Source organism: Vidua macroura, chromosome 11 (genome assembly GCF_024509145.1).
Source record: "Vidua macroura isolate BioBank_ID:100142 chromosome 11, ASM2450914v1, whole genome shotgun sequence".
NCBI lineage: Eukaryota > Metazoa > Chordata > Aves > Passeriformes > Viduidae > Vidua > Vidua macroura.
The window spans coordinates 20,244,700-20,253,175 of record NC_071581.1 but is presented as its reverse complement, the minus strand read 5'-3'; positions in this window follow the sequence as shown (position 1 = coordinate 20,253,175).

Below are 8,476 nucleotides of genomic sequence, written 5' to 3'. Positions count from 1 at the left end.
CGTGTTATTCAGGATAACTCACAGGCCAGGAGGCTCTAAAAGCTTTTTTTTGTGGTAAATTTTAGAGAATTAATTCAAAACTGCCACCCAGCACACCAGACTGACATGGGCAAACAAACCAGAAAGCACAAATATTATAGGGGAAAAAAGAGGAAATATTAAAGCATGTGTTTTCTGCTCTCTATTAGACAGAAATTAAAGAGATTTTAATCCATGGGAAGGCAAAATCTGTCTGCAAATTTGAGAGATTGCACGATGGAAGACAATGTGAGATTGTCATCTCTTCAGCAACAGCATGAGAAAATATTTGGAGTTCCTACGTACACCAGCAAAAGTTTACATGATAAATCAGTAGCTTGAGTGCTTCCAGAATCCTGGTACAGATGAATGTGTTGAAACTATTGTTTCTGTTGTCTTTTTAATGCTACTGGGAAGCTTTTTGTGGTAAAGCAACAGTTATTGCCAGCTACATTATTACAGTCTCAGTCTAACATCTGCAATTACTAGGGAGTAAACGGTTCGCATCCCATATGAAATATAAAAAAAAATGAGGAACAGATTTTCCTATTATTCTCCCTCTCTGCGAATTCTGTGACATTTTTTAGTGTTTAATTGCGCCTGGGCAGTTTAAAGGTCTGGGAGCAAAGGAAGCCAAAGGGTTCATTTACAATTAGTGATGGCTAAATATAAAAAAAATAAAATAAAAAAAAAAAATAAAAAAAAAAAAAAAGGAGGAAGAATTTGGTGGTTCAGAAAAATTTGAGATGATAATCAGGAATTTATGAGAAATCTCTCTAGAGATCACATTTTATTGGTTTCCTCTTCTGTATCCTGTTCATCCCAAGGTGCTGCTTCTCCCTGTCCATGCCGTTCTCCCTCTCCAGCCCTCCAGCCACTCCCTCTTAACAGCACCATCCACCCCCCCACTCTGCACATTTTCTTCCTCACACAGAGCTGGGAGGAGATCCCACCGTAAAGATCCATCCAGATTGCTCATTTCCTTGCTTCAAAGCTCTCCTTTAACATTTTCTTCTGCCACAGTGCCTACAAGGAACAATAAAATCCATAAAAACTTGCATTTCCTGGCATGAGGAAGTAATTTTGCCAATATTTACGAACTGTATTGACTTCGGTGTGGCTGCTCAGAGAGCAAAGGGCACCAACCATGCCAAAATTTAGTTTTTGCCCTATTTTAGGTGCTTTTAGGATGAATTCTGCTGCACAAGGTATCCAAGAAACTGGACCTTGTAATCCCTCATCCTTGCTGGGATGTTTTGGGCCCTTCAATGAGACACATGGAGCTGGCTCCCAGTTCTCCTGGCACAGCATGTCCTTGAGGCAAGGCTTCATTTGTGGGGAAGCCCAAGCCAAGTAGGGTGGGTTCCAGCCTTTAAAAAATATATGAAAAAACCTGCTTTTATGGAGCTGCCAAGATGTGTTGCTTCTGCATTTCCATGGCAACCCCAGGCAGGCAGTGGCCAGCGAGCCCTCACGGCAATGCTGTGAGCCCCGAATCCATCCTGGATATTTCCAGTGCCAAAAGCTGCTCCAGAGGTAGCCAGTGCAGGCCTTAACACACACAGGATGTCCAAAATGCTTTCAGGTCTTCAAAGCACTGTGCAAACAGGACCTAATGAAACTTTAATTAATGTCCTGACAGGTAAAAGGTTTCTCATTTTGCTTTTAGCTGATGCTCATTCATGGCCAATGGAAGTCATCTGAGACCCCATCCAAAACACTTTCAGGGTAAACAGACTCTGATTTGATGCATACATTTAGCTAAGAGCTGAGTGAACACTTTTTTTGTAAATGTATTTACTTATCCTTTTTTTTTTTTAAATACTATTTCCTTTTTTTTTTTTTTTTCTTCCCTGCACAAAGATAAATAAATAGCAAGCTGGAACGAAATGACAGAATATATGTAAAACAGAGGGGAAAGGTTAAATACCAAAGTGAAATTGGGCATTAAAACAAAAGTTCATTCTCGGGGTGTAAACGAAGTGTCCAACCCTTTCATCAAAAGTGTTTACAGCTTATTTTTTTAATGTGAGTCTAAGTGGATAATGTAGCACACAGCAAGGGGCTGTGCATAAATACGGCCCTGTTTGGGATTTTAAAAATCATAACAGCCTTTGAAATATGAAAATCCTGAGTCTTGATACAATCCATATTATTGAACTGATGCCAGGCACCTCCATGGATTTGATTAGCTTGCAGCAATCCAGGGATTTGATAGAGAGCTGATTTAAGAGCACAGCCTTCGTAGGGTGGCGATGAAGTGACACAAACTGTGCAAAGATTCAAAAAGGTGAGGATTGCTTCCTCCTTCCCTGCTATAGCTTCAGTGGAAGTGCTCACTCTTCAAGTTCCTTGCAGAATCAACTCATCTAAGACCAAATAAATTATTCCAGAATCAAAATGGGTCTGAGAAACTCAAGGTTTTCAAAATAAAACCTTCATCTTGCAAGATTAGCAAGAAAATATCCAGGTGCCTGCAGGAGATCTGAGCTCTCATCTGCTCACCTGCTATTTTTCTTTGAATCCCACGTGTCAGTGTTAAAAGCTGCTTTCACTTTTTCATGGCCAAACCCAAATCTTGGCACAACAGCTTTGTCAAAGACCTCTCCTCACTCCACCCATGGGAACATCCAGGGTCAGATCCAGCTGAAGATGCCAGGTTGGATGGGGCTTGGAGCAACCTGGGATAGTGGAAGGTGTCCCTGCCCACTGCAGTGGGGTTGGCACAAAGTGATCTTTATGGTCCCTTGCAATCCAAACCATTCTGTGATGCTCTGTCCCTGCTTATTGCACTGGGTTTGGACTAGATGATCTTTCAGATCCCTTCCAAATCAAACTATTCCATAATTGTAGGACTCTAGGATTCTAGGATTCAATCTGCTGCGTGATTCCTGTTGGAGGAAAACCACCAGGGACACCTCAATTAGATGTCACACTGGGGCATAGGACTTGCTCTCAGCCTCCACTGGTGGAAGTGGTTTTGAGAAAGGAACGTGGATCCCAGTGCCAGGGAGGAATTCCATATTTCACTGCCTCTGCCAGCTCTAAACATCTCCCAGTAGGAGATCTGGGCCTTATGGTGGTGTGGACATTCCCCAGGTCGTACGGACTCCACCTGTGGTTTGGGTATCCCACAAGGACAACACGGGAATTCTCGCCCACATTTGGGCACCTCGCTGGGAATTCTGGTCAAAAACCACTTCAAGAAAGCTGGACCTGGCCCAGCTTGTCCTGCATGGGCTGATGTTTGTGCTGGGAATGTAAATGATGCTCCTTCCCCCGTTCATCACACCTTGTGCTCTCCTGGCTGCAGCACGTCGAGGGGGTTGTTCTGGCAGGGTTAGCTGAGAAATATTTTGAAAACCTGGAAAGACGGAAGACTCAGCCCTAAGCCCTCAGAAACCCATGTTCTTTTGTGACTGAGCTTTCTGGATGCACTCACTGCATTTTTAGCAACGAGACCGTTGGCAGAGTTTTCTAAAATCGTTGGTTTCCTGCACCAGAAAACAAAGAGAGCCAAACCCTTTCCATTGAGTTCGATTGTTCTTGTTCCTTGCTTTGCTGCAGGAAGCATGAGAAGCCAATATCTTTAATAACTGGGATCCAAGCAGCTTTCTCACATCTCCTTGATGTTTTTTTCAGATCAATTTATATAAAACATTTTGCAAATTCTGGTCAAGTTTACCATTAGGAACAATTCCCGTTATTCATTCAACGTTTTCCTTTGTTTAATTTAATGGGATTTCTCTGAAATTTCTTCTTATGCCAATCAAAAAAAATGCCTTTCCTTTCCTAGTGGTTTACAGCCCTCATATACATGCAGACAGTTATCACATCCTCCCTTAGTCGTAATTTGGACAACTTAGCCATATATAGGTATTTTAATCTTTTCTCATAAGCCGTTCCCCTTTGGCTCTTCATTACTTTTATTACTTTTTAAATTTTTTTTTTTTTCCTTCTTTGTCCCAGAATTCTCTCTGGGGTGTTGATTCCTCCCTGAGGTTCCCTGAGTGGAGCAGCATTCAAGAATTAAGATGATCACCATGAGGATAGTTTGGAAAGCTGTTATCTCCGTGGTTGATTCAGCTCCATCTCTCCTTCTGGAGCCTCACAAAGGACAAGTTTTCCACTGCCATGTCCTAGAACCAGCAGAGACCAAATGTTCTCCTTCGTGGTGGTCACATCCCCTTTATGCACGGAGGCTTTTTCTGCTGGAGGTGACTTATCCTGAGTTCTTGAAGCTTTGCCAGGAATTCATCTCCCGTGTTTTTCCCGAGTATTTTCCCCCATCTGCGAGTCCAACGCACACTTTGTTTGCTGTGCCCTCCAGTGTATCCATGAAGAAATTAGATAAAGTCAGGCTTAACGCACTTTCCTCTCCAAGCAGCACCTCCTTCATCTCCTCAAACGTGACATATCAAACTTTATCCTGGGTTGTGGTATTCCAGCCAATGCAGAGACCACAGACAAGTACTCACATCCAGGCCAGACTGAGTCAAGCTTTCAGTTTGGATTTTATGGGACTATCAAACGCTTCACTAAAACACAGAGATATTTGCCCAGAAACCATCGTAGCTGTTTTAATCTTCCTGCTCAGGCAATTAGAGTTGGAGGAGCTGGTTGCAAGATTGTGAACATCTCTTATGGAGGTCTCTGCTAGTTTAGAGCCAAAAAGGAATGTTTTTAACTGAGCTTTCCTCTCCACTTAAAATGCCCTGAGCTCCAAGAGCTGTACCAGCACACTGGAGTTGCTTGGTAGTCAGAGGAAATCTGGGCACTACTCCTCGACCTGTGATTTTCAGATGCAAAGTAAAGTGAGCCTGGTCACCAAATCAACCCCATCAGCGCCCTGCTGTGCACTAAATACCTCCATTTGTCTCTTGGTGGCCCTGCACAGGTTGTTGGAGTCAAAACTGGCAGAGGGACTTGATGTCCACCCATGTAGACCTGCCCCTACAGTACCTGTGGGCTGCCCTGGGTCACCTCAACCCAGAGCAAAGGAAATAAGGACCAGGAAGGGAGAAGCTCAAGACCTGAGGCCGCTCTGTGTTGGCTTGTCATCACCTGACTTAATAGTTAACATTATTATTACATTTAAGAGAGAACATAAGGAATGCATTTGTCTGGAATTACTTATCACTTGGAAGTCTGGGCTTGCAAGGAGATATGAACAGCTTTAGCAGGTCAGGCTGGAAGCCCATGCCAAGTAACCTCCTATCTGCAACAGTAGTGAGAGCCCAGCAAAGAGTACAAATGTAGGTCAGTCCTACAGCAATACTTCCCCCAAACACTTGCCCAGCTTACAGTGGTTTCTGGCTCAGGCACTTTCTGAACCCAGACATGGAGCCTTTCTGTTTAATACAAAACCCAGATGGATTTTAAAAACCTCTGATGAGTTTTTCTTTCGTGAATGCATCCAGTAAACTTTTAACGCTCCCAGGATCCCGCGGCAAGGAGTTCCACGGGATGACGAAGCACGGTGTGGAGGATTGCTCCTGCTCCGTTGGACCTGCCAGCCACCAGCTTCATTTCATGCTTCTGAGCTTTGTGTTAGAGGCAGAAACAGCAAACAGCTGCTTGCTGCTCTCTCCTTGTCATTCCTAATTCCTGAGAAGGCCATCAGATCCTCTCACTCATCTCTCTTCTGGCTGAAGAAACAGAATCCATTTAATTGTTCTCACACTGAGGACTAAATCTTTGATTACTCTTGGCACCATCCTCTGTGTCCCAGCTTGACTAGTTCCTTTAGGAGCTGGGAGATTTCAGGTATTCCAGGTGGAGATGCACTAAAGTTTATAAAATAACACCTTTTCTGTCAATCTATCTTTATCTATCTATCTATCTATCTATCTATCTATCTTTTTATCTATCTATCTATCTATCTATAATATTTTTATCCATCCATCCATCCATCCATCCATCATCCATCCATCCATCATCCATCATCCATCCATCCATCCATCCATCCATCCATCCATCCATCCATCCATCCATCCATCCATCCATCTTCTTCATTTCTTAATAGTCTCTAACATTCACTTGGCTCCCTGAGAGCCACAAGCCCAAGCAATTTCCCAGGATAATCACCCTCAGAGCTCCATCTCTCCTCAACGATTACAGTTAGTTTAGAGTGTAAGAGGCAGGGTTACTTTAGAGCATTTCCAGCACCCTCCTCCCCCGTGTACATCACTTGACATTTATCTGTCCTGAATTTCACCTGGTGTTTTCTCACTCAGCCATGGACTTCCAGATGGATTTTGGCATCTCATCACAGTCACCTTTCATCTTTAGCCCCTGAATAGTTTAGCATTATCAGCAGGGTGGACTCATCAGTCTGTCTCCATCCTCATATGAAGATTTCTTCTCCATTTTTCCTTAGTTTGACACTGGACCCTAATCCATCTGTCAAGTGGAGTGACCCATACAGAACTATGCCATTAGTGACTGCTGAAATGCCTTGGAAAGCATCTTTCCCTGCTAGGATGAGTGATGTGGGAAGAGAAGTAGAAAGAAATTTCCTCTTATTCCTGGAAATAAATGACAATTGTTCTAAAAGTCTGCAGACGTCTGGCTATTACATCATCTGAGGCTCTGGAGCTTCCAGCTAACAGTCCCTTAACAAAGGAGATGCATTTCCTTCAAGGAATTCCACCATTTACACATCTGATATTAATTCTTATTGGGCAAAAACAAGAATAGGCACAAGTCATTTTTTCAGTTGATGTTTACTTTTTCCCAGGCCACAAAACGTCCATTGACTGTGAAACTTCAATTTGCTGCATAACAAACGCCTGCTTTTGTAATAGGTTAATAAAGCTGTTTCACAAATAACAGCACGAGAAGCTACAGATGTTGACCTAAGGGGGGAAAAAATAAATACAAGCAACATCCGGGTTTAATTTGATTATTTATTAAATATTTATCGCAGTATCTGAGAATGGAAGGAATTTCATTCTGCCCAGCTGGTCATTCTGAGCTGTTGAAGACAGCAAAAGGATGGCTGGCAAGAGGGAGATCTTGTGTCTCCTGGGAGCTCTAAATTGCACTTTGAGGCTACAATTTGGTTCTTTGTTCCTATTTCCCCATCCTTGAGGCAAGAAGGGTGTTTCTTTGCTCACTTACATGGGAGAAAAGTTTAATTTAGAAAGTGTGGAATGCACAGAGATCTGAATTTTCAGTAGCCCTGCTTGGTGATTATGAATGAAATGAGCCAGGAGAAAACCCTTGGTTCTGGGGGTGTGAGGGCTTGTAGCTCTTGGGATGATCCCTGGGATCCAGGCATTCCCTGAGAGCACTCCTCACATCCCCATGTTCACCCAGCAGATCTTCTGGACGAGCAGAAAATGTGGCTGAGCACACAAGGGAATATTCGGGCTGAAAAAGGGAATTAGATGTTGATTACTGTGTAAATATTGCCCCCTCTGAAGCGAGCAGGGCCGTGTTTGGGCAGGATCAGATACTCTTTGCTCACAGTTTGAGGCACATCATGAGTTATTTTGAGTTCCTGCCATTGGGAACACGATTTCACGGCAGCCTATTGCAAAGGGCCAGCTGAGGTAAAGGGCAGGGAAAGGCGCTGGGATGCAGGAGCCCTGTGGCCACAGCTTGTTGCACAGCTGGAAAATCCCTATTTTCTGCTATAACACAACCCAGCCATCAGCCATTTTCCTGGGCAACTGCAGGGTGGAAAGGGCAGGGACATCTGGATATGACCAGGGAAGTTCTCTCTGCCATGCACCATGCCTCCTTGCTCCTTTATGGAGTCTGAGAAGAGAGCTGGGCTTTATTCCTGCCTGGGAAGGCTTTATTCTTTCCCTTTCTCCACATCCAGTAAGGTAATAAAGTCAGGGCATGAGGAATTTGGTCACTGTTGTGCTCCATCGCTACCACACATGCCAGTGCCCTGTATTTAAATGCTGTGTTTTGGAAATAAACATTTTTTTTTTTCCTATAGTTTATCCGAATCCTGGTATTTTTCCTAAGCAGCATCTGTTCCAGGGAGAAGTCAGTGGGTGTCAGTGTCATTCAGGATCAGACCAGGACAAGCAGGGCTCTCCTACGTCAGAGCTTTCCAGGGTTTTACCACATTTGGATGCAGCGTGGAGCAGAGATCTGGCACGGATTGTCCTTCTGCATCTTCTGTCGGTGTCGCTGAGACAGAAAACAGAAAGCATCAGCTTGCAATAAATTCCCAGATGTGCTAAGTACCACACAATGGAAATCCTTTCAGCAAACTGTCAGGAGGAAGAGACTTCACTGGGAGCAGGGAAGGGCAGCTGCCTCTCTGCTGAATTTGGCACACTGGGTTTTACAGCTGCTCCCCAAACTATGACAAGCTCATTTATCTGCCCCGTCCCCATGCCTGTCCTGGCCCTGCTGCAGACAGAGCTGTGCTGAGGCAGACCTCAGGATAAAGAGCTTCATCCTCTCCAGGGGGATGAGTGAGGGTGCTGAGGGC